The sequence below is a fragment of the Lepisosteus platostomus genome, chromosome 18, assembly GCF_059453375.1.
Source record: "Lepisosteus platostomus isolate fLepPlt1 chromosome 18, fLepPlt1.hap1, whole genome shotgun sequence".
NCBI classification, from domain to species: Eukaryota; Metazoa; Chordata; class Actinopteri; order Semionotiformes; family Lepisosteidae; genus Lepisosteus; species Lepisosteus platostomus.
This window is the reverse complement of record NC_142628.1, coordinates 14853837-14877538: the sequence shown is the minus strand read 5'-3', so window position 1 is coordinate 14877538 and position 23702 is coordinate 14853837.

Sequence of the window (23702 nt, the reverse complement as noted above, 5' to 3'; positions counted from 1 at the left end):
AACTTGAGTGTGAATCCTTTTGCTGGTGATCTGCCTTGCTTCTTTCTTTGTTTGAAAGTAAACTTTCTTCACATTTAGATGTCCAGTAGCTACAGGTACATCCTGATCTGTGGAATGACCCAGGACCCACAGCCAAGTCACCTATGACTGTAGAGCTGGATCTTGATAATAAAATTAATAATTCCTTACATGTACAGTGCCTTGCGAAAGTATTCGGCCCCCTTGAACTTTTCAACCTTTTGCCACATTTCAGGCTTCAAACATAAAGATATAATTTTTTTATTTTATGTGAAGAATCACCAACAAGTGGGACACAATTGTGAAGTGGAACGAAATCTATTGGATTTTTGAAACTTTTTTAACTAATAAAAAAATGAAAAGTGGGGCGTGCAAAATTATTCGGCCCCTTTACTTTCAGTGCAGCAAACTCACTCCAGAAGTTCAGCGAGGATCTCTGAATGATCCAATGTTGTCCTAAATGACTGATGGTGATAAATAGAATCCACCTGTGTGTAATCAAGTCTCTGTATAAATGCACCTGCTCTGTGATAGTCTCAAGGTTCTGTTGAAAGCGCAGAGAGCATCATGAAGACCAAGGAACACACCAGGCAGGTCCGTAATACTGTTGTGGAGAAGTTTAAAGCCGGATTTGGATACAAAAAGATTTCCCAAGCTTCAAACATCCCAAGGAGCACTGTGCAAGCGATCATCTTGAAATGGAAGGAGTATCAGACCACTGCAAATCTACCAAGACCTGGCCGTCCCTCTAAACTTTCAGCTCAGACAAGGAGAAGACTGATCAGAGATGCAGCCAAGAGGCCCATGATCACTCTGGATGAACTGCAGAGAACTACAGCTGAGGTGGGAGAGTCTGTCCATAGGACAACAATCAGTCTTACACTGCACAAATCTGGCCTTTATGGAAGAGTGGCAAGAAGAAAGCCATTTCTCAAAGATATCCATAAAAAGTCTCGTCTAAAGTTTGCCACAAGCCACCTGGGAGACACCCCAAACATGTGGAAGAAGGTGCTCTGGTCAGATGAAACCAAAATCGAACTTTTTGGCCACAATGCAAAACGATATGTTTGGCGTAAAAGCAACACAGCTCATCACCCTCAACACACCATCCCCACTGTCAAACATGGTGGTGGCAGCATCATGGTTTGGGCCTGCTTTTCTTCAGCAGGGACTGGGAAGATGGTTAAAATTGAGGGGAAGATGGATGCAGCCAAATACAGGTCCATTCTGGATGAAAACCTGTTGGAGTCTGCAAAAGACCTGAAACTGGGACAGAGATTTATCTTCCAACAAGACAATGATCCCAAACATACAGCAAAATCTACAAAGGAATGGTTCACAAATAAACGTATCCAGGTGTTTGAATGGCCAAGTCAAAGTCCAGACCTGAATCCAAACGAGAATCTGTGGAAAGAGCTGAAAACTGCTGTTCACAAACGCTCTCCATCCAACCTCACTGAGCTCGAGCTGTTTTGCAAGGAAGAATGGGCAAGAATTTCAGTCTCTCGATGTGCAAAACTGATAGAGACATACCCCAAGCGACTTGCAGCTGTAATCGCAGCAAAAGGTGGCTCTACAAAGTATTAACGCAAGGGGGCCGAATAATTTTGCACGCCCCACTTTTCATTTTTTTATTAGTTAAAAAAGTTTCAAAAATCCAATAGATTTCGTTCCACTTCACAATTGTGTCCCACTTGTTGGTGATTCTTCACATAAAATAAAACATTTATATCTTTATGTTTGAAGCCTGAAATGTGGCAAAAGGTTGAAAAGTTCAAGGGGGCCGAATACTTTCGCAAGGCACTGTATATAGTGCTTTTCTGGACACTCCACTCAAAGTGCTTTACAGGTAATGGGGATCCCCTCCACCCCCACCAGTGTGCAGCCCCACCTGGATGATGCCCCAGTCCTCTCACACACACCAGCTCTCAGTGGGGAGGAGAGCAGAGTGAAGAAGCCAGTTCATCATCAGATTTATCACTGTCTCACTCCAAACCAGGAGCTGTCAGTAGTCCAACACCTATAGTATATATCATGCAGACAAACCTGGAAGGTATAGTATGGACATTGACACATGACAGGTGGGCAGGCTTGAATCAGTTTCTCTTTTGGAGAAATAAGACTTCTATCCTCAAAGGTACAAGGGATGTGCTAACAGAAGGAGCTGAGCCAGGAGGTATTTTTTAACCAAAAAAGGAGAAACTATATTGCAAGTTAGTCTATGACCTTCTCATAATAACAAGGTGAAATTTGCCCGTTTCTGTTAAGCTCCAATTTCCTGGTCTAATTGGGACTGGCCTGTTATACTGAGTAAGGAGATGGGAGATAATTATTTATTTCAGCCGATCACTGAGAGAGGACAGTGCAGATAATTGGTAGCTGCAGTCAGTGTTTGTTCAGGAGGAGATAGTCAACTTAAAAAAAAAAACAGAAACAAAATCCCATACAATAAACTTGGATTTTTGCATAACCAGGTTTTTGCTTTACAAAACTTGCTTTTAAAAGGGACACAATGATTCCTTCAACTGTTTTTACAGATTCTGTTCTAACAGAATTTGGCATCACCTACAAACTGATGCCTGACTGCTACTTCATGGTTGACTGAAGTTGACACTTTTCACCAGAGAAACCAGTTACTGTATATAGATGAATATATGTATTATGATCAATATTAAATGACAAATCACTTTCTGCCAACAGCATCTCCAACAAGTGAATCTCTAATACGTTATTGCCAGGGGTGCTACAGTTTTCATTAAGTCCAAAGACATGTCAGTTTCAGAGTACCATATGGTAATTTTGTTTGAAGGACTTGAAACCAAAAATGTCTGCATAGCTAAACGTCTACAGAATTTCTTGGGCATTCATTTAAAACTCAGTCCTCTTACAGTCCATCTTTAGATGCCTCTTCAAATCAGGCCGTTTGGATTTGGGTGTCTATCAGTTATCATTCTGGAACTCTTGCTTAAAGATGACTGCACTTGTTGAAGTGTTGGATTTAGTGGCTAATTGGGCCTCTTAGCTAAATCCCTGTTTAATTGGAGGAAACTGTCTAAAACACAAAACAGCTTTACCTGATTAGACTAACCTGTTTTAATGCTCAACTGTCTGTCAGCAGATGTCCTGGTACCTGAATGGTTCGGTTGGTTGCCTGTCAAAGTTGTCTGTATTCTCATTGGTGCAGGATGACCAGTTATCTTTTGGTCTGATTGGTCCATATTTTCATTAGTCAGTATTCCTCAACTGCAATTGTATTCAGTTGCTTTCAAGACACAATTAAGGGATTTGTTGTTGTTGTTGGGGCTTAACAGAAATTTAAAATAAAAAGGTTGGTACCTAAGTAGTTATCGCTGTAAAACAATTGGTGCAATTACCCTAATAGAAAAAACCTTTGCTGGGTCTGGGTTGGCTTTGGCAGACACAGTTTGGGGTGTGGTGAGTGCAAAGTATCAGAAAAAAGCAAGTTTTGCACCCAATTTAAAAAGGTACCAACAAAACTAACAATGGTCTTTAATGTCCCCTTCTGTGTTGTTTAAAAAATAGTTTGGTTGGGAGTCTGCACCCTGCTATCTTTGTCACCCTGATATGATTCAGTCTGAATCAGTTTCCTAAACTTTTTAAGTTTTCAGACTTTGCAATGGGTCAGCCAAGTGTCATTGTTTTTAAACGATCCAAAAACAATCTGCTTGTGTGTGCAAAGAAGACATCTTTTCTCCCCACCTTTACGCAAAATCATTTTTTTAAATCTTTGAAGCTGTCAGGAAATACTCTCTCTCGGTGCAGCACTCAGCCCAGCTGTTAAGAGAATGTAACACATACAGAGTACTATGGATTAGGCTTCCCACTTTGGTCTTCAATCAAGAATCTGCTGAGACTCTTCAAACTGCTCCCAAAAGTAAGTAAAGGAATTATTGATTTTATTTTAATCATCGCATAGTAGTACAGTACGTTTTAAGCAAAGAATCAAATGCATTGATTGTTTGTTTTTTTTGGCTTTCTGGCTTTAATGTACATTCTGTGATTTGTAAGATCCCTGGCGCAGCACTCAGCTACTGACTCCAGTGTCCACTCACTAATTTTTAAAGTCTGTAATGAGTAGGGTGGCAAATTAATTAATTGCTAGTAACATTAGTAAGTGTGGTGTAAGTTCAACTTTCTATAAAGAATGTAAAAAATGCATACTGTATCTGATATATGCATGTGTGTCTGTGCATTAACTTACACGTCTGTATTAAAGTTTATATTCTTTACTTGTAAACTGAGATTTATTGTTTCCATGGAGGAAACGCATATCTTAAAATTCTAACCTAGGCCAAGAGAAGTCAGCTGTGTAATTCATCTAAAATGAATATAAAGTAAACTCTATCGACCTACAAACTGAGTGTCCATAATTCATAAGCAAGTGTAGCATCCAATTTAACTACCTAATTTATCTTTGAAAACTAGGTCAGTGTCTTCAGCCAATTTTAACTGAGGCTAAGTGTATTTCACAATGGATAATAAGGTGCTGCAGCAGATGAATTTACCAGTGAATCAAATTTTTGGTGCTATTACTTCTATAAAAAAAAAACAGAATTCATTTGCTTTCTGAGGAGGGTTATCTCCAGTCTTGTTTCTCCTTAAGAAGCCAATTAAGGGTATATACATGTATATCCAAACCAGCCAAGTGTATCTGCTCTGAGGTTCTAATGAGACAAGTGTGCATCTCTCTATGCTGAAATGCAGGTGAGTAAGTAATCAGACTGAGATATTAAAATTAATGAAAGACTGTTAATGTTAATAATAGGTATTTCAGGGGTTCAGCAGAATGGAATTCTTCGTTATTTCTCATGCTCACAGAGGCCCTGTGCTTGCTTAAGGAACAATCTTCACAGCTCAGAGCTCACACAACTTCTTATGACATCACGATGACAGGATGATGTCATGTTCCTTACCGCTACTGTGTAACAGTGTCGTGGTCCAGAGAAAAGAGTAAAGATGCACCTTCTGTACATACTGCACTTAGGATTAATAACAGTCCATGGAATGCTTTCTCTAAATGTCTGCTTTTGCCCATGTCTCTTAGCCACTCCTGAGGAAGTCCACTCAGCAGATTTTCTCATGAAAATCATTAGAAAAGAAATTTTCATTAGAAAAGGTCTCAAATCCCTTCATCGTCTCCTCTACACAAGAGAATCTGTCTTCTTAACTCACCTGAGTAAAATGTTACTTTATACCCAGAAATTAACCTTGTCTCTCTCACTTGAACACTCTCCAGAGCAGCAAAGCCTTTTTTTTCTGATCCTATAAACAAAACTGTATACCATAAAAGCTCCGTTTTCTCCTAGTAAAATAATGGCAAATCAATTCATTAAAAGGTGCCTACAAATCAAGACACTGGACTTTGCTTGAAAGATGGAATAATAAAGTCTTGCATTTAAGGAACCCAGATGTTGCATTTAAAGAAAGAAAAATATTGAAAGGATAAGTTTGAGAACTTACAAATGTAAAGTTAAATGAGTCGGAAAGGATAACAAAAGCTCAGAGACAAAGGAGCAATTATTACAGAGGTGGTACTCGGAAAGGTTTGATTTAGAGAGCTGGGAATGTGATTTTACTGCCCTGTCCCAAGGCAATCTACCTGAAGTTAGTGAGGTGGAAAAGCCTAGCTTTTCAGCAGCCTATCGTCTTTTCTGGGCAGAGCAAAAGATAAAAGGACTTGAACTCCTACAAATTTAATAAGGTCTAGAATGCCACATATAATCTCCTAGTTACAAACACTAATCCAGGAAGAAGTAGCTACACTTACACTTAAGCAAGGTCAAACAACGGACCATAGCCGATTTTAGAGGCAATAAATGAATACATTTAAGAGCAGGCAGCATCCAGGAAGAAATAAGTACCTTATTAATATTTATTCCACTCCTGGAGAATGCAACACAATGGCTCTCTCTAAAGGGGGAACCACTCTGAATCCTTGAAGGCCCTCAGTGCTCGTATTCTGACGCGAAATTTGTCACATCTCTGGAGGCGTTACAGTGTATTGCGTTTTTTTTTAAAGGCTTTCATTATAGTCCTCAGTTTGACGAGTAGGATTCGGTATTGGCCACTCCTGTTGCTCATGTGCATTGTATTTTGATTTGCTTGGTTGGGGGTACATAGACTCTTCTATAAATGGGTACTGAAAATGCATGTGATTTGGTTTTCCTTATTCTGGATTGAGCTATAGCAGGGTGAAGAAAGTTTTTTTTTATCAGCAGAGTGATAGGGCAGCACTTCATTTATGGTGGATGGGTTTTATCTGACAGAGTAAATGTCAGACGTGCACTTCTGTAGAAAGAGGAATAAATCTGCATTGTTATTTTGGATTTATATATATTTAAAAAAAAAAAACAGAACAAATGTTGGGAGTCCACCTTTGTCCTAACAAATAGAAAATGTTCACTTCTGCTCTGCTGACTTCACATGACATTATCTTCTCTTGAAGTCATTAACTGGACTGGATCAGAACATAGCAAGGGGGTCTGTGAACATTAATAACAATGGTATTTGTAATCCCTCTGACATTTGGTGAGTTAATATGAAATTGCAGGGTTTTTGTACCTGAGTCATCCCTGAGCTTAGTTCACACAACATGCTAAGTAGAGCCCAAAATTCACTTTCACTCTTTTAAATTAAGTGGATGTAGCTTTCAAGTTGAACACGTGGCCAAAATTACCTAAAGTTGTATCACACATTGCAGGAATCAACATTAATTATTGGTGAATATTAACTGTTAATATTACTATATACTGATCATTTCCAAATGAAAAATCATTTCCATCCTTGTAATAGCCGGCAAAAAACCTTTTAGCTCTGTAGTTGTAAAGGACTCAAGAATATTCTCACAGAAATCCCCTTTCATGTTTACTTAGTGTTGAATGCATTGAGTACTGTTCGTCTCCTTGTGTTAATGACATTTTGGAGAAAATGGCTCTTTGAATTTACCCTATTGTGTCTCTAATACAATTTATACCATCATAGAGCCGGGATCTCAAATAAATCAGGACTGAACTGGAAGAAAGTCAACTCAGTAATGGATAAAGTAATGACCCACTTATCTGACTGCATCTATGAATGCCCAGCTATTTAAGGTCACGGAAGGTTAAGCTATAGTAGCTTCCTCTTATTCACAAGTTTGACTCTGAAATCTCAGATTTATCCAGCCTTTGCACTATTTTTGTATTCACAACAGTTGTTTTTCAGTCTTGTCTCTGTGACACGATTATCTCCATTGTGATTGTCACGAACAGTTCTTTCCGGGCCCTATGCAGACGACACGATCCAGATTAGTGAGGAAACACGGGGAAGACAGTCATGGAGGAGAGGGTATGGAGACAGGGGGCGTGTCCTAGGGGTGCAGGTCTCCAGGGGGAGTGAGTCCGGGGCGAACAATCCATGTAGAAGTCCAAACGGGTAATCCAAGACAGAAGAGTAAGTCCAATGCCAGAAGATCCATCCGAGGGAATTAAAACCATGAACCGGGTCGGGACCGCCGGGGGGGGGATCAGGAACAGAAGGTTAAAACCATGACGCAGCCGGACGCAGCCGGACGCAGCCGGACGCAGCCGGACGCAGCCGGACGCAGCCGGACCCGGGCTCTCACGAAACGGGATTCAATGAGGAGCCTCGAGTGTCGTCTGCGTCTGGCTTTTAAGGAGGAACTGAAATAGGGAACAGGTGTGGGTAATGGGAGAGAACGAGGAAGGGCTGGAGCGCCCTTAAGAGGAGGAGTAGCGATCGTGAGAGTGATCAAACCTTTTCTGATTGTCTTTTTGCCCATGGCACTGCAATTATGACAGTTTCTTGCTGTAGGCTTGTTTTTGCTCCTAGTTACATTATCATGCCAGAGCATGATGGGAAGGATGAGGGAGAGTTCAGTGCCTACTGCTCAGGAAGTGGCCATTGCCAATGCGATTAAAGGCCTTTTGCAAAAGGTTGGCTCCTCTTGTGTCGATTTTATCCAGCACAGTGCTGCTTCTCATAGGGCCTGCAGTGGACAAGCTGCTCAATAAAATAACACCCCTTTGTAGATGTACAGTAGTTAGAGGGATACAACCAAATGACCCATTTCTGGACAATCTTGTGATACAATGCAGTGTGTAGGAGGGGAGGGGCAGCTCCAGTTCGCAGTCCTTTGGTTTTCATTTCATACCCTTTTTAATACTTATAGAATCTTAATTACATTCTTCACCTAATAATTTAAGTCAGATCACCTGTTTTTTTTTACTTACAGAAAACACTTGTGAAACAGATCGGCAGAATGCCTGCACTATGGTACCAAGAGAACTTGCCTATTAATCTGCTATTCCATACACAATATAAATTGTTTTTTGTGTATATTTGCTCAATGGGTATGTGAACACCTTAAATTGCAAATGATACGCTGATGTGTTTCTAAGCACCGGTCATGGAGAACAATGAGATCTTCCGTATTTGGTCACTCAGCTCGGAATGACTTAATTCAATCAATAACTAACTTAATTGCTCTTAATTCCAACTGCATCCAAGTCTTTAGTCTTAAACGGTTCCTTTATAAGAAAGAGTTCCCCAAGACCCCAAATGAGGACTGCAGTTCAACATTTGATTTCTAATTTCATTTGCATTTATGCAGTGAAAAAATTCCTGTAAGGAATCAGAAATATTCTTGCATCTTCAGAAAACGGGCCCATTCATCAACCAGGTTTTCCTGCGAGGAGCTTTAAAATATCGGAGCATTATTTCTTGGGGCCCAGGGAAATGGAGGAGATGCAGAATCAGTGCTTTGTATTATTATTATAATTTCCTATTATTCTGCTCGGTCCCAAGACAGTATATCATTAGATTCCTATTTGCAAATAACATTTGCATGCCAAGGTTCCCAGAGAATTGCTGACATTTCTCTGTGACATTTATGATTCATAAAAATGACATATAATGGTAAGCTTTGCAATCTGACAGCGTCTTCCACCACTGAGCTCCAAATGTCCATAATATATGGTTTGCAGAATTGACACCCCTTATAATTTAACCCCATCCCCATTATCGACAGACTGGCCCGAACAGATAAGCAGCCTATGGTGCCAGCATTCCAAGGCATATGAATCGGGAGGTTTCACCTGTTCCACATGTGCTGTGATCACTAGGCTGGAACAATTAAAGGGATGGAGTGGTTGTGCTGTCTCCAATATTTATTCACAGGCAGGTACCACAAATTAAATCCGGGCATCCTTTGTCGGCAAAGAGATGCCTTTTTGTGCTTCCATTATAACGCGTGACAGTTATTGTAAACCAAAATTGAAATATGAGAATTGCTCTGGACCTGAGCTGTGAAATGGCAAGCTATCTGTGCTGCTGTTCGAAGCTGCTTTGAGAGTAACTTAGCAGACTTGCGCTGGGGGCAGCCGGGGCAGATGCGCAGACATTGCACAGATGTTCACAGTCGATGATATCCCTCTGTTTGTACCTGCCTCCGTTACTAAGACGATAGTTGCACTCCTTTTCTGGATTAATTAATTGCTAGCTTTCTTGCACTCAGTCGAGTTGCATGATGGGAGGTCAAACCATTTTCCATGTGCTTGTGTAGCCGAGGAATTGCAATATTTTAAAAAGCTTTCATATAATGGAGGGCAGGACCTAGAGCCCACACTATTTGTATGCTATTTGCATTGAGTTTATTCAAAAAAATATTCAGTGTAATTTGATCTTTTATGGGTGCATATGCTCTTGTAAGCACGAGCACAATAATTATGAAGGACTAAAAAGGCCCTACCAGCAAGAAGCTCTTTTATTTTTTTATCACGTTCCTTTAACTGTTCCAGCATCTACAGGTCACCACAGTTTTAATACGGTCATTCCGTTTCAACACACCATATCTGCATCTCACATCTCTGCACTGCACACTTACACATTTGCAGTCCCTGCCTTTTCCGCCCACTTTCCTGCACTGGTACAGAGGAGCTCCTAAGCTTTCAGAATGCGAAGGTCTCTTCTTCAGAAACCTTGTTTTCACAAGCAGCAGCTGAGACTTGCTGATCTTGGTCTGTTGATAAATGCCTCCCAATTGTACTGTAAGTTATCAGTAGATGTATCTGATACTTTTGCTCTTAAGTAGTGGCTCCTTTTTTCACGGTAGATTTGGTAGATTTGGACCTCTGGCTGTTTTCATGGAGAAAGACAATATATGATTTACAGTGAATTAGAATTACTAATTGAGCCCCACAAGCCGCCCCCCCCCCCTTGAAACGTAGTCTCTGTGAATGTGAAATTAAGTTTGGAAGACATGGGGTCTGCAGATTTAATGAGTAGCTGTCAAACAGGCACAGTTGATTATAGAGGAAAGAGGGCATACAAACACAATTGACCTATTGCAGCGTGTTACAGAATGTTTTTAAGTGGGTAAACATTTCAAGGCAGGGTACTTAACCCTGGAATGGATTCATAATTGCTGGAAAGAAATGGATGTGTAGGCAATGGAAAATGTCAGCCCGTGTTAACAGTAGGGGGGTTTGAAATTAATGTCCATTGCTTGGTCTAAAGAAAAACATGCTGTGTATTTGAAAGAGTCTGGACTCTTTTACTTGACTCGCTTAACTACTAAAAGTGTAACTCCCATGATGTGCTATGAGTGGCAAGCAGACAAAGGTACAAGCTCTTGTACAGTTCATTCTCCCTCATGCTAGAGAGTGTCCACAGGAATATTTCTCTGGCTCCAGTTGTGATTCATTGATGCCACAGTAGGCTAGCGAGACAGGACTGTCTTTCAGCTCAGAGATTCAGCACCATGGACAGCTCACTCTGTCTCCAGTCATCCTGACCTGTTTTCTGCACTGAGATATCATGATACCACCTGTAAAGATCCTACTTTTAATTGTCATCGGACCTGTCAACTCTGAAATAATATTCAGGGTTTATTGTAACTACATGCGGATGTTGCAAAGTATTGTGCAATTTAAAAATGAACCACGGTGAAGCATTATCCACCTGAAAGAAGAGAGAAATGGAGAAAGTTTTTTTTTTCTTGCAGTTTTGCAGAAAAGCTCTATATAGTTTTTTCTTCACCGCAGAGCACAGAGTAGATGACTGTAATAGAATGGAGAGACCCTGTGGTTTCAGAAGAGGTTTCTTTATTGTATAATTGTCTGAACCGTTCTTTGATTCCACTGGAATGTGGGTCTGGCAATTTCTCCCCACGGTGCTGAAAATCGGTTCCTCCCTGCAGAGCTGTCTGTCGAACTCCTGCATTTGGCTGTTTTTGTTCTCTTCTTTGCCTCTTCGGAGGCTTGCGAACATACCTTAGTCGTGATTTATCAACAAGTGCAGCTGCAGTGCGGCGTCTGTGCCTGTAATTTGCTGAAAGGGCTGGTCAATGAAGAACTCTGCCGAAGTCAAACCGTGTTAAATCAATGAAGAACAACAGGAATCTGGTCACCCGTGATTTTTATGGATTCAAGTTAAAATAGTGACTGATTATAAAAAAAAAACAACAAAAAATTGAATAGCTTATAAAGGAATGTAAGGTCAGAAACTCGCAGAAAGGAGTAAAACAAAAATACTTATATAGATTTTTTTAACTCAGTACCCACTATCAGCTTTGCTTGGTTATAGCTTTCTATTAGCCTACCTCATGCTGAGGTTAATAGACCCTTCAGGACTTTTACTGTCCAGCATGACAGCTTAATAAATGACTCATTTTAAAGTGCAGACATAAGCAAGGCCTGCTGGGAGCAAGAGGTGCCAGATTTAAAGCCCAGACTGCATTTCTCAGTTGAAGTTCCCACTTGCGATTCCTTGACTTTCTGCAAAACGGACGTTAAGGCTTTTTATAATTGTACATTCCAGCCATGTCGGGCGACGTCGCTGTGACCTTTGGTACAGTAGGGGCCGACCCCTAAAGGATGCACCCCAGAAGACATTGTCTTCTTACTTGATGGACATTTATCCAGTCTCTTACTTGATAGACATTTATTTAATGAGATGCTGGCTTTTTCGAGCCCGTTAATCACCTCCCTTTTGAAATGGGGTGGGGAAAAAAAGCCTACGCTTCAAAAGAAGAAAAGGCCTGTGTCGTCGTCTGAAGACGCCGTTACAGAAAAGTTATGGGCACTTTTTTTTTCTCAGTAAAGTTACTGACCCGTTCATATTCTATTATATGATACTGAAATATCAGCCCGGTCCCTTTGTGAGCCATTGTCACGTTGATGGGAAAGGGGGATGTGACCACAGTGGCCTCTGCTGGTCAGAGTACTGGTCTCTAATTTGGAAACTGAGGAAAGAAAAAAATTGCAGGGCAGACTGTCTGGGTTTTAAAGCTTCTTATTATTAATGAAGCAATACATCAGATTTATTTGATTTGTCTCCAGGCACCGTTTAACTATTACTGATAAGCTTCTATTTATAAGCCATGGAACCAGCCCTGTTTACAGAATATTATTAGAAAACACTTTATCAGTTTAAGAATGGATGGTAGGCCCACACTCCGCACAGGCATGTTGTTATATTGTACTCGCCGACTTCAAAGTGAAGCCCCATGCTGGAAGTCTGCAGTCTGAGCCAGCCGGCAGTGCAGTTCTAATTAAAGCTTTTGGACCAAAATTAATTAATTTACACACGAGTATTGACCTGGAGGCCTGGTGTTAAAATGAGACTCCAGAGGTTTTTCTGTAGTTTTTCCTCTGTTGTTCACACCACAGTGTATAATTTGAGCTTGCCAACAGTGTGAAATAAACGTATCTCCACCCGCATAAACTAATCTTAGCTCAAATTAACACTCCAGTATGATGCTAGTGGGATCCAGTTGCCCAATTACACAGTTGTATCTTCCCTTGGGGAGACTGTTTTCATCCAAGCAGCACCATGGACACAGCACTCAGCCTCCAATGTTAATTGCTCTTGCACAGCTCAGGCAATTAGAGGAATTTATGCCCACAGCTGAGAAACATTGAAATAGGAATTTATTTTCTGTTTTGCTGAAAATTCAAAGCCTTATTTCCAGTTTTAAAAAACCAACAAGACAATTTCTTTCTGTCCTTTATTTCTCAGTGGATGAAATGTTGCTTCCACATTCATTGCAGGGGAAGACTCACCTTGTTAATCATTCTATTGATCAAGGCATCTACTTTATTAACATTACAGGCTTATATAGAGTGGCAAAGGTCACTAAACATCAGATATGGCTGCAATGATATCGCAACTCAAGTAAACGCTGTTAAGCGCCAGAGCTGACCTTAAGACGGGAGTTTGAAGTGCAAATCTTGCAAGAGTATTAAAGTAACAGTGCAGAAACAGTTGAAAAAGTTTCCCAATATGTAAGGATTTCTGGCAAACTAGTTTTGTCACACACACACGGGCGCTGTTTTCTGAAATGAGAATCGTGAGAGCAGTGAGATTGCTTGTGGTTTTAACACTCCAGAGCCGTCGGCCAAACAGCTTTGCCGGACTGCGTTGAGAAAGTCACTTTCTGAGAACCTGACAACCTTCCTCGATGGCCAAGATCCTCTAACAAAGTATTGTTTTGTATCTCCCTCCGGTCTGTTCACGGTATTCTACAGCAAGCCCCTAGCTTCCATATGATCTCCATCCTGCCTGTCAAAACACATTGTACAAGTGCGAAGCCCACAAATCACCCAGAGCCCTGATATGATGGTACACCCTATTACATTATGTTACAAATTCCACTTGTTTAATTCCTCTGTTGCACCTTAACTTAAAAGCCTGACAAGTTTTGCCTGTTTGGCAACTGTTGATCCATTTGCAACCCTGACAGATCTTGGCATCTTGTTGAGTCTGATTGATTTCCCTGCTGCGCTGCAATAGCCTGGGTGTTACTTTTCACGTTTTCTTATTATTATTAACCCCATTGCTGGAACCGATGACAAATGAAAGGCTACACTCTACAATCTGAACCTCTAATGAAAGCACTCTGTGTTGCAGAGGTGGCTGTCTGTGGTACTTCACTTCACGTGTCTGAGATGGGGGGGAAAAAAATGAAGCCGGACAGAAGTTAAAACTACACGAACATTCGAAGGCTCCAGGTGGCTTTTTCCCCCTCTCTCTTTCTTTTTGATTAATCACACTTGTGTGGCAACGGCCAGGTCTTGCCAGCTTGTCGCGGGTGGGAAATGGGACCACTGGTGTCAGTAGTGGTACTTTTTCAAAAATCTTTAATGGAGATAAGAACTAAATGTTTGGGACTGCTTTCCTATTGGGAGGCAATGTTGTGGCCTTTTAAAAACCACTTTAAAGGGCTGGATAAGAAGCTCAAATACTCTTCTGCAGGCTGTAAGATATCATTCTTTAGAAGAACTGCTCTGCTAGGTTCCATGATGACAGTGCACGAGCTCTGCATGCATGGTTTCCACTTCGGCTGTGAAGTTTTATTCTGACTGCACTCGGCTGTATTTGTTTGCTCTGTGCTCTGTGCTATCGCTGTGCTTCTTGCTCTCTTGTGGATATATTTCCAGGAAATGTATAATACATTATCTTTATTATAATATGATCAATTTCCATGATATTTCTTGGCAGCCTCTGCCAAGGCTTGGATAGTGGGGGATTCACTAGGTTGGGGTTGAAGCAAAGCAGAACTGGGCGTGATCAGTATGGGGCCTAAAGACCACCACTATGGAACTCCAGGCTACTGTAAGTGGAGTCAGTGAACCAGTCCGAGGTGCTCTTGTTTCTGATATGGAATTACGGATGTTTGTTTTGGACTGAGTCCGTGCACACAGCTGAAACGCCTAAATGTACTGTTGAAGCACAAAAGAGGAACCATTTTTATTCTCCTCTCTAAATTAAATCTAAATTGTTGTTTTTTGTTTTACAATACAGTTCTACCACTTGGAGAAGAGATGCAAAAAAGTTGTGAAAAAGCTGAAAGTTGAGATTACACACCTCAGAAATCTACTAAGTAATGGCTTACTAGCTAAAACCCCAAAACGACATTATGGAGTTTAATATTATCACGCAGCAGCATCTTTCAGCATGGACATTTTTAATAAAAGGTTTTTGCATCTTGCCCCGCTACTTTTTGTCTTTTGCAAACCCCATGAAGTATTTCAGTCACTCGGGCATTTCTGATCAAACTGGTGTGACCGTGCGGTATTAAAAAGTTGTTGAGAAAGTGGTTTCAGGAAATGTTTTTTTCCTTTTTCACACTCCAGAGGGATATTCCTACGAGCCTCGCTCGGGAAAATTTGAAGATAGGAGGGAAAGAGGCAGCTCTCGATCATATGATGTGTGAGTGACAAGCCAGCCATCATAATCCGAACTCATCTGCTGACAGGAACATGCAGAGTCTTACAACCGAGCAATTACAGACTCGCTTAGTACCTGCTTTGACTACTTAGTAGGTTATCAGCTACTGCACTCCGACAGTTTTGTGTGCACTGCAATCCTCACAACCCCTAGAGCCAGAGAAACGTCAGCCTCTGACAACTTAAATAGCTTTGACTCCATGGTATCTCTCTTTCCAAAGCTCCACACAACCCTGTAACTCGCATAGAGAGAAATTCATCCTTCATAAAATAACATTTCACAGTCCGCTGAAAGACCTGTGCCTTCACACATCGTCATCACAAAAAAACAATGGAAATATAGTCTTTAAAAGAGATCATCTCTCTACAGGCCTTTTTCTAAAGGCAGTGTGCAATTAGTTTGGTAATTCTGTGATTTTTTTTTTTTTATAATGGAGTTCAGATTATCAGTCAAGCAGCTGGTTTCTCCCACGATTTGAGTTTGTTCTGAGAAGTCAGCAGGTAACTTTCTGCTGTATATAATTAGAATCAAATTAATGTGTGGTAAAGGTCAATTTTGTGAGTTGGGTTTATATCTCGGTTGCAAAGATATCATCATAATATAAAGCTCTTGGACAGAATGTCAAATCAACATCTTTGTTTAGACCAGAGATCCCTGTCCCCAATTTATACAAAAGCAACATGCAGTACAGTATACTGTATATATAGTAGCAATCATTAGGGAAATTATATCTTGTATACATATTTAAACCTGCCTTGTTTGTTTTCAAAGCAGGGACTGTCTGAGATAGAGATGGACTTCCTATAGGTAAAACGGTGGCTGAAACCACACAGAATGCTTTAATTTTTTCAGACCTTCCTCAGCCTGTCATTATTAGTTGTATTGCATTGTATTAGTATTTCATTATTACTGCTTCATTGTAAGTGAAACATTAAATGCTCAACTGATTGGCACAATAATTGCAACCATATTTGCGAATCTAAGAGCAGATGTGGAGGAAATGATTTAATAACCTTGTAGACAGAATATTCTTTCTTTTGGGCATCTTTCTTTTTGTTTTTCCCTGCTAATTTCACTCTTCATCTGGCTGCGGCGTTTGCATGTTATAAAGACGACCCGATCATTTGGCCAAAAGCGTTCTCCCGTCCGACCTGATCATCTGGTTGTGGTTTTTATTCACCTGACAGTGTCGCTCAGCTGAGCCTGGTGTGAGAGCCTCCAGGCTTTAAAGGTCAGAAAGCACAAAACATTTCCTCACCCCCACACAAATTAACTTCCTGTCAAGGTGAATTGGATTCTTCAGACTTGCGTCTCCAGTAATTGTATAGGAAATACTGTCCCTCCCCCCTCTTTTAAAGTACATGGGCTTTCAATCTCATCGTCTTGCCGCTAGGTGATTCTGTGGTTTAACAGTCTTGAGATGAGATTTAGTTTCATTCCATGTTTTTGTTCCTTTCGAGTTTAATTTGGTAAGCAACCTCGTCATACAGCAGAATACTTTGAAATACAGCTATCTAACATGCCTAAAGGCAAATGCTGATTAAAAATCAAACCAAACACAGCAAGCCCTACCTGAATGAACTTAAGTCCTGCTTTTAATTTATTTTTAAGATGGGAAAGGTGGCAGAAAAAAGCTATTAAACGAAGGTGTTGTTCAGACTTTCCTGGACAGGTCATAAACTGTGATAAGTGATGAATTCAGCAGTTTCAAGGATACATAGGTGTAACTTTGACCTGTAATTTCACTTTCAGAAAGACTCTCAATTCTTTCTTTTTCAGGGGTCAAATTCCTAACATACTTTCATTATCCTTTTCCAAGCCAATCCAATTGATCTGTGAGGTGTTTTAACACAGCATGAATAGAAGAGTTTGAGCACATCCAGTAACTTTGAATATCAGACATGCATTTTAACTGTATCGGCTTTTCTCTCAGTTAAGTGTCAAGTCAGTTCCAGGATTATAAAATTCTGGGTTCCCTATTATTGTGGTTGATGCACCCGTTTTTATTTTGACTCGAGATGACATTTATCCTTCCTCTTTATTCTCCCACAAATACTGTTGAATTGAGCCCTGTTTAGTGAATGGCAGTAAAAAAAGTTTTAAGAATAATTGCTAACGCTTATATAGCGCTTTTCTGGACACTCCACTCAAAGCGTTTTACAGGTCATGGGGATCCCCTCCACCCCCACCAGTGTGCAGCCCCACCTGGATGATGCTCCAGTCCTCTCACACACACCAGCTCTCAGTGGGGAGGAGAGCAGAGTGAGGAAGCCAGTTCAGAGATGTCTTAGCACCAAGAGGAAACGGATACAATAACATTTTGAACATGAGAACTTTAACTAAAGCTTTCATAAATTACCATTCCAGAACGCTGGGGGGTATGAACTGTAATACAACAAAGCACATTGCTTCTGCGTGACAGCATTGCCAAAGCCCAAACACAACTTTAACACAATGCTGCTGTAGTCTTCACTTGGAATGCTGCATCATTCAGTCTTGTGCTGCCAGACTTAGACTCAGATCACTTGGAATATTGCATCATTCAGACATCTGCATACTTCAGTATGAAACACTCCAATGAAATATCTACTGATAATATGTGCCATGTGACTTAGATTTTTGAAATAGGCTTGCATTGCATCTGAGTCCCTCCTGTAACCAAGCTGCTTTCTTCCAACAATGTTCAGAAACGTAAAAACATCACTTCTGAATGTCTCACATGAAAAAACACTATTCTCCCAGGAACATGTGGGGAATAATCTCACACCGTTATGTGATGGTGAGGTTAAAGTGAAGGGTGAGAACGCATTTTTGGGTCCAGTTCATGGAAGACAATTTTATATTCCGGCTTACTGCCGCACAGCGACTTTAGCAGTTGTGCTTTTCCTTGTGGTCAACATCTCATGCATAACAACTGTTTCAGTGTGTAATAGACCTCTGGATTAGAACACGCAGCATTCTGTAGCTTCATTACTGCATTACTGAGGTGAAAGCTGTACAGCACAAAAATGTTTTACAAAAAACAGATTCCAAAATACAGTTCTAGACATGATATTGACACCCTGTCTCCGAAACAAGGTGATCTGTTGATTTGTTTAGTAAATGTGCTGTGTATTGCTTGTTAAACCAGACTCGGTTGTCAGTAATACACTTTCTAGGGTTTTTTTTTTTTACCTCCAGTATTTCATCTTAATGAGTGTGGTTCAGATTTTGGAGTGATTTAACGATTTCACACTGCAAGATGTCGACATTTATTCTTATGTCCATCGCTTTCGTCTTGCTGCGGGCTATACGTGATGGGATACATGCTGCACTTGAACCCTGATCTTACCCCGTTACTGGAAATTTGTAATTAATCCACAGCACTCAAGCTGTCCTTCAGCTTATGTCTTTCCAGGAGAATTTAGCTGCCCTTCATTAGTCCTGAAATATTCCATTTACCTCACAGGAGTGGCGGGGATACGTCCTTAGTCCAAGGGTGACATTTTTCCTCTGTGGTGTTTTCTGCATTAATAAAGGTATGTATTCATCGCTCCACTCTGAAAGGTATCAGATCCACCTCCTGATGAAATATGACACTCATACAGTACTGTAGATGATGCTTAAGCAAATTTTTCAGACGCTATCATTGTCAGTGTTGTTATTCATATTGGCAGGTAAACAGATTGATTTTTTTTCCCTCCCTGTACTGCAGCTGGGTTTTCTGTCTCCGAGCCTTTAGAAATGCTCAGAAGTGTAATTTCTGGGTGGAATAAGGTTTTGGGCTTGTTTTATTTTTTCTGTGCTAGTAAAACAGAATGCATCTAGGCTCCTGCTGCAGGCAATTAAAAATAATTTATTGGCATAGAGGAGATAGGTCAGTAGAGCCTGCATGCCCGGGCTCTCCATTGAACTGCCCAAGCAATTTATTGGAGGGAACACCCCACAGACACAGAGAGAGCTCCCTTGCATCCTATCTCATTGACATTTCCTTAATAACGGCAGGGATTTATTGCCAAGGAGGAATGGACCGAAAGACATTAGATTTGACAATAAATCGCCAGCGGGCACAGATATTCCACCTCTGCCACCTTGCCAAAACAACATTAATTAGACGTAATAGTCCCGAGTTAGCAATAGGTGCAAGGACGAAAGCTCCTAGCACAAAGGGAGCATGACAACAGTTATCTTCCCCAAGCAGCAGGAGACCACTCTGGACAGGCGTTTCACCCTATTTCTTCATCTGAGCATTTTCTTAATGACTGTATGATCCGCAGTACCTACTGTACACACGTTCATCTTAATATTGACTAATGCAACCACGTACCTAATGTTGAGGTTATTGAAGTTTGGAGACAAAATGTTTTGTGCTGCAGCTTCAACTCTCTGCTCTGTTTTCATAAGGTTTATGCCAGTATATGCATCACATTTTTACAAAGTCTGTTAGCATCCCTGACGACGCCCTGTATGTAATTATCTTCTTGGGTCTCCTACTCCTATAACCCGAAATGCCCGGTCAGTTGAGTTGTTCATTTCTCACCTCTCAGGGATTCATCTGGGAGTCAGTTATGGGCTAAAACCAGACATCCATAAACTGTCTCTAGGTTTTATTGCAGCTTTTCATGGCTAAAGGAAACCTCTGCGGGTGGCTTAAGGCGCCTGTCTATGACTATTTTGGGATATCTCCAAAATCCATGCTGCTTGTCATTCACAGAGCCTCCCCAGAGCTGGGAAATGCTCCGATTGTATTAAAACGCACAGGCATCTGATCCAGGCGTGGAGCAGGCAAATCAGATCAGCCCCCAAAGGCTTTACAATGCAGGGTTTCAAACCCAGCAAGCTGCACGTTTCAGGATTCTGCACATGCAATAACTAAATTCATTAGATTGGCATTGTCCTGTGTTTCTGCTTGCTAATGATTTCCAGAGCGTATTCGGGATTATGACCTAACTGTAAAATTTAAATAGATCTGTAATACAGTGATGGAAAAATCCTGGTCGCAGATGATGTAGGCTGGAATATGCTATTCCACATGTTTTTCCAAAAGTATCAAACCCCTGTAGATCACAATTATTTCACCACAAGTTTAATCAAAGACCATTTTTAGATTTTTGCTCAACAGCCTAATTTTCCACAAGTGCCTTAATCCATAAAGGAGGTATTAGGTTACCACTCTTTTAATGCTAAGTGTTCTGTCAGTCAGCCACAGCTCTGTAAGTCTTCAATAAACCTGAAGTTTTCTGGTCCACGCGGTTTCTTGTCTCGCTCCTGCATTTGTTTTCTGGATTTCTTCAAAGGTCCGAGCCTTCTTTGTTCATTCTTTTGTGCGTTTCAGGATTTTCCTTTCGGTAGATTCAAAAGATCACCATGTATCTCTGATGCTGTCATTTCAACGAGAGATAATAATAATAATTGCTTACACTTATATAGTGCTTTTTCTGGACACTCCACTCAAAGCGCTTTACAGGTAATGGGGATCCCCTCCACCACCACCAATGTGCAGCCCCACCTGGATGATGCGACGGCAGCCATAGTGCGCCAGAACGCTCACCACACACCAGCTATCAGTGGGGAGGAGAGCAAAGTAATGAAGCCAATTCACAGAGGGGGATTGTTAGGAGGCCATGATTGATAAAGGCCGATGGGGAAACTTGGCCAGGATGCCGGGGTTACACCCCTACTCTTTTCGAGAAACACCCTGGGATTTTTAATGACCACAGAGAGTCAGGACCTCGGTTTTACGTCTCATCTGAAGGACGGCGCCTGTTTACAGTATAGTGTCCCTGTCACTACACTGGGGCATTAGGACCCACATGAGCCGCAGAGTGATGGGGTTTTCTGGACCTTTGTCTTCCAATGTTCGATGTCATGCAATAAAAATAATTTTCCTTCTGGGCCTGATGTCTGCTTTGCCATTAATGAAGCAGAGGTTCACCAGATAAGGATGTTTCCATTATTCCGGCTTTCATCTGCACCTTTTGTTGGCATTGATTATATTTTAGTGAACTAGATATGCATACAAAAATGATTTGTAAATGCTGGGAAAAGTGGCTACACACTATAATGCAAATGACAGATTTATGTTATGTATGTAAAAATGTTATGTTGTGTAAAAATGAAATGTTACCTAACACAGTATTTCATTGATATGCAGCAATTTGAGTTCAGGCTGCTACAGTAAGTACAAGTTCACTTCAGGGCCTACCCAAGTATGGGCAGCGATGCTGCATAAGTTTGAAAGGAAGTTTCGATCCTTATCTCACCTACTTTGGCTCTCCTTCATTTACTATAAATATATTTTCTTTTGTACTTTCCTTTGTACATTTCTCCTGCCACACCACCTACACCCTTGTAGCAGCTCCCTGGCTCATTCCTTGTGAATGGCTTCTGTCCTGTCAGGTAGGCGAGCTGTACACAACCTCTCATACATCCATTCTTCAATCACCTTCATCAGGATCTAACCAAACTAATGAGTCCAGAGTTTTAGCTTCACTTTAAACTGCACTTCAGGTGCTAGACACAACCTCTGATAAATAAGTGATAATACTGCTTCCCCTGGGTGAAGTTTGCATTGCCATGCAGCTTGTGCCAGGCTCGCTGTAAATGTGCTGTAATGCCACAGATTCAGGTTGTTGTGTACCTGCACCCAGGGAGCAGGAGTGTCCTGAAACACCATCACACATGGTGACTGAGTGGCATTCCCAAACTAACAATGCTTTCCTAAAGTAGCAAACCACTTACATAGGATCTCTCTCTTCCTCTTATGCCCTTGTTCTCCGTTTCTCTCTCTCTCTCCTGTCTAACTCTTTTGTAGTCTCTTTTTCTGGGTCTCTGAAGCTTTTCGGTCTCTCTCTAACACTCTCCTGCTCCTTCAGAAAACAAGGCCACGGATTATCTTCTGATGAAGTGGTGAATAAGACATTTTGGCAGGGTACATGAGCCATTTTAGTTATTATGCTTAATTATGATGCAGCTTAATTGCAGGGGCTGGAGTGAGAGATAGCAGTTGTGGGGCTTGCACATTATTGCATCTAATTTGCACATTCGCTAATCCCCTCCACCTTCTCTGAAGTATCATGTCTTGACTTGCCACCCCTTGTGATCAATGGCATTCACTACTACTGTACTTTGCAATGAAGAATGAGGTCAAATACCTATAAGAAACCGGGGATTTTTTTCAACCAATGTGGAGCTGTGTGCTAGTTTCGAAAAGCAATAGTTGACGTATTCGTCTTGACGCCAACTAGCACTAATTGAAGCTTTGTGAGCGTTAACTATGTAACCATGTCTACACTATATGTACAGTATTGCATTCCTACCCCTCCCCCATAGTAATGAATACTATATTCACATGGTATTTCTCCCAGGGAAGGTTATCAGATTGTATGCCGGTAACGGAGGATTTAACACTGTTCCGAAGAAAAATGTCTGTGTTAAACGGAGGTGATATTTAAGTTCCCTGGAGAAGGGCGTCCATCCTCTTCCATCTGTAAGTGAGATAAATAAATCACCAGTGCCTCAGGATTGAGCGTTCCTCTATTAACACCAGGAGAATGACAGTCATTAGCAATGTGACCCCTGTGGATTCTGGTTGCAGTTTCCTCTTTGTAGTGAGTAAACAGCCTTTGATTAAACTCACTTTGGACTTCAAGCAAACCCAGTAATTCTCTACGGAATTGGCGATTTGTGTTCCAACAAGCCTGCAATTCTTTATTAGGAAAAGGGAGGCAATGAAATATGCATTCAGCAATAGAGGAAACAGGGGTCCAATCTGCTTTTCTAAGAAAGAGATCAAACTCTGTTTAAATATTCTTCAACATGAGGGATGTTTATTTCACTCTGGGTAGAATATGTTGTGCTTAACATCCAGGCCCTGCAATTCCATTCAGGCTCTGTCATCTTTCACCCCCTGAACATGTCACTAGTACATCAATCTCTATTCCCTCACTTCCACCACAGTCTGATCCATCTGTTTTCTTGTTATTTTCTCATTATGTACTATTGGATCCCTCTTGTTCATGTTTTACACCTAAGTAGCCTCATCTTGAAGCTGTCCAATTTCCTCTACTCATTTTCTTTCAAGGCTCCGGCAGCTGACAAATGATAATCTCCTCATTGGCGCGCTGTCATCTGTTGAGAAAACAGGAACGTGTCATGGAGAACTGCAGGCTTCTGTGCTCGGGGGTGGGGGTGGACACATAGGTGCAGGTCAGTTTGCCCCATTTCAGGGTTTATGGATCAGAAGGGTTTATGGATCAGAAGGCTCTTGTGGCAATTGGGCCAATGAAAACAGCAAGTAGCTGTGTAAGAGTTTGTTGATTAACTGCGGACTGTAGATATGCCTGTGCGTTTTGAGTAAAGTGATGGTAATAAACATGAAAAGCCTTTGTTGTTGGCTTAAAGCAACTGATCAAGGCCTGAAGTGGTTCTAACTGCGATTCTGTTCCGCCTGTATC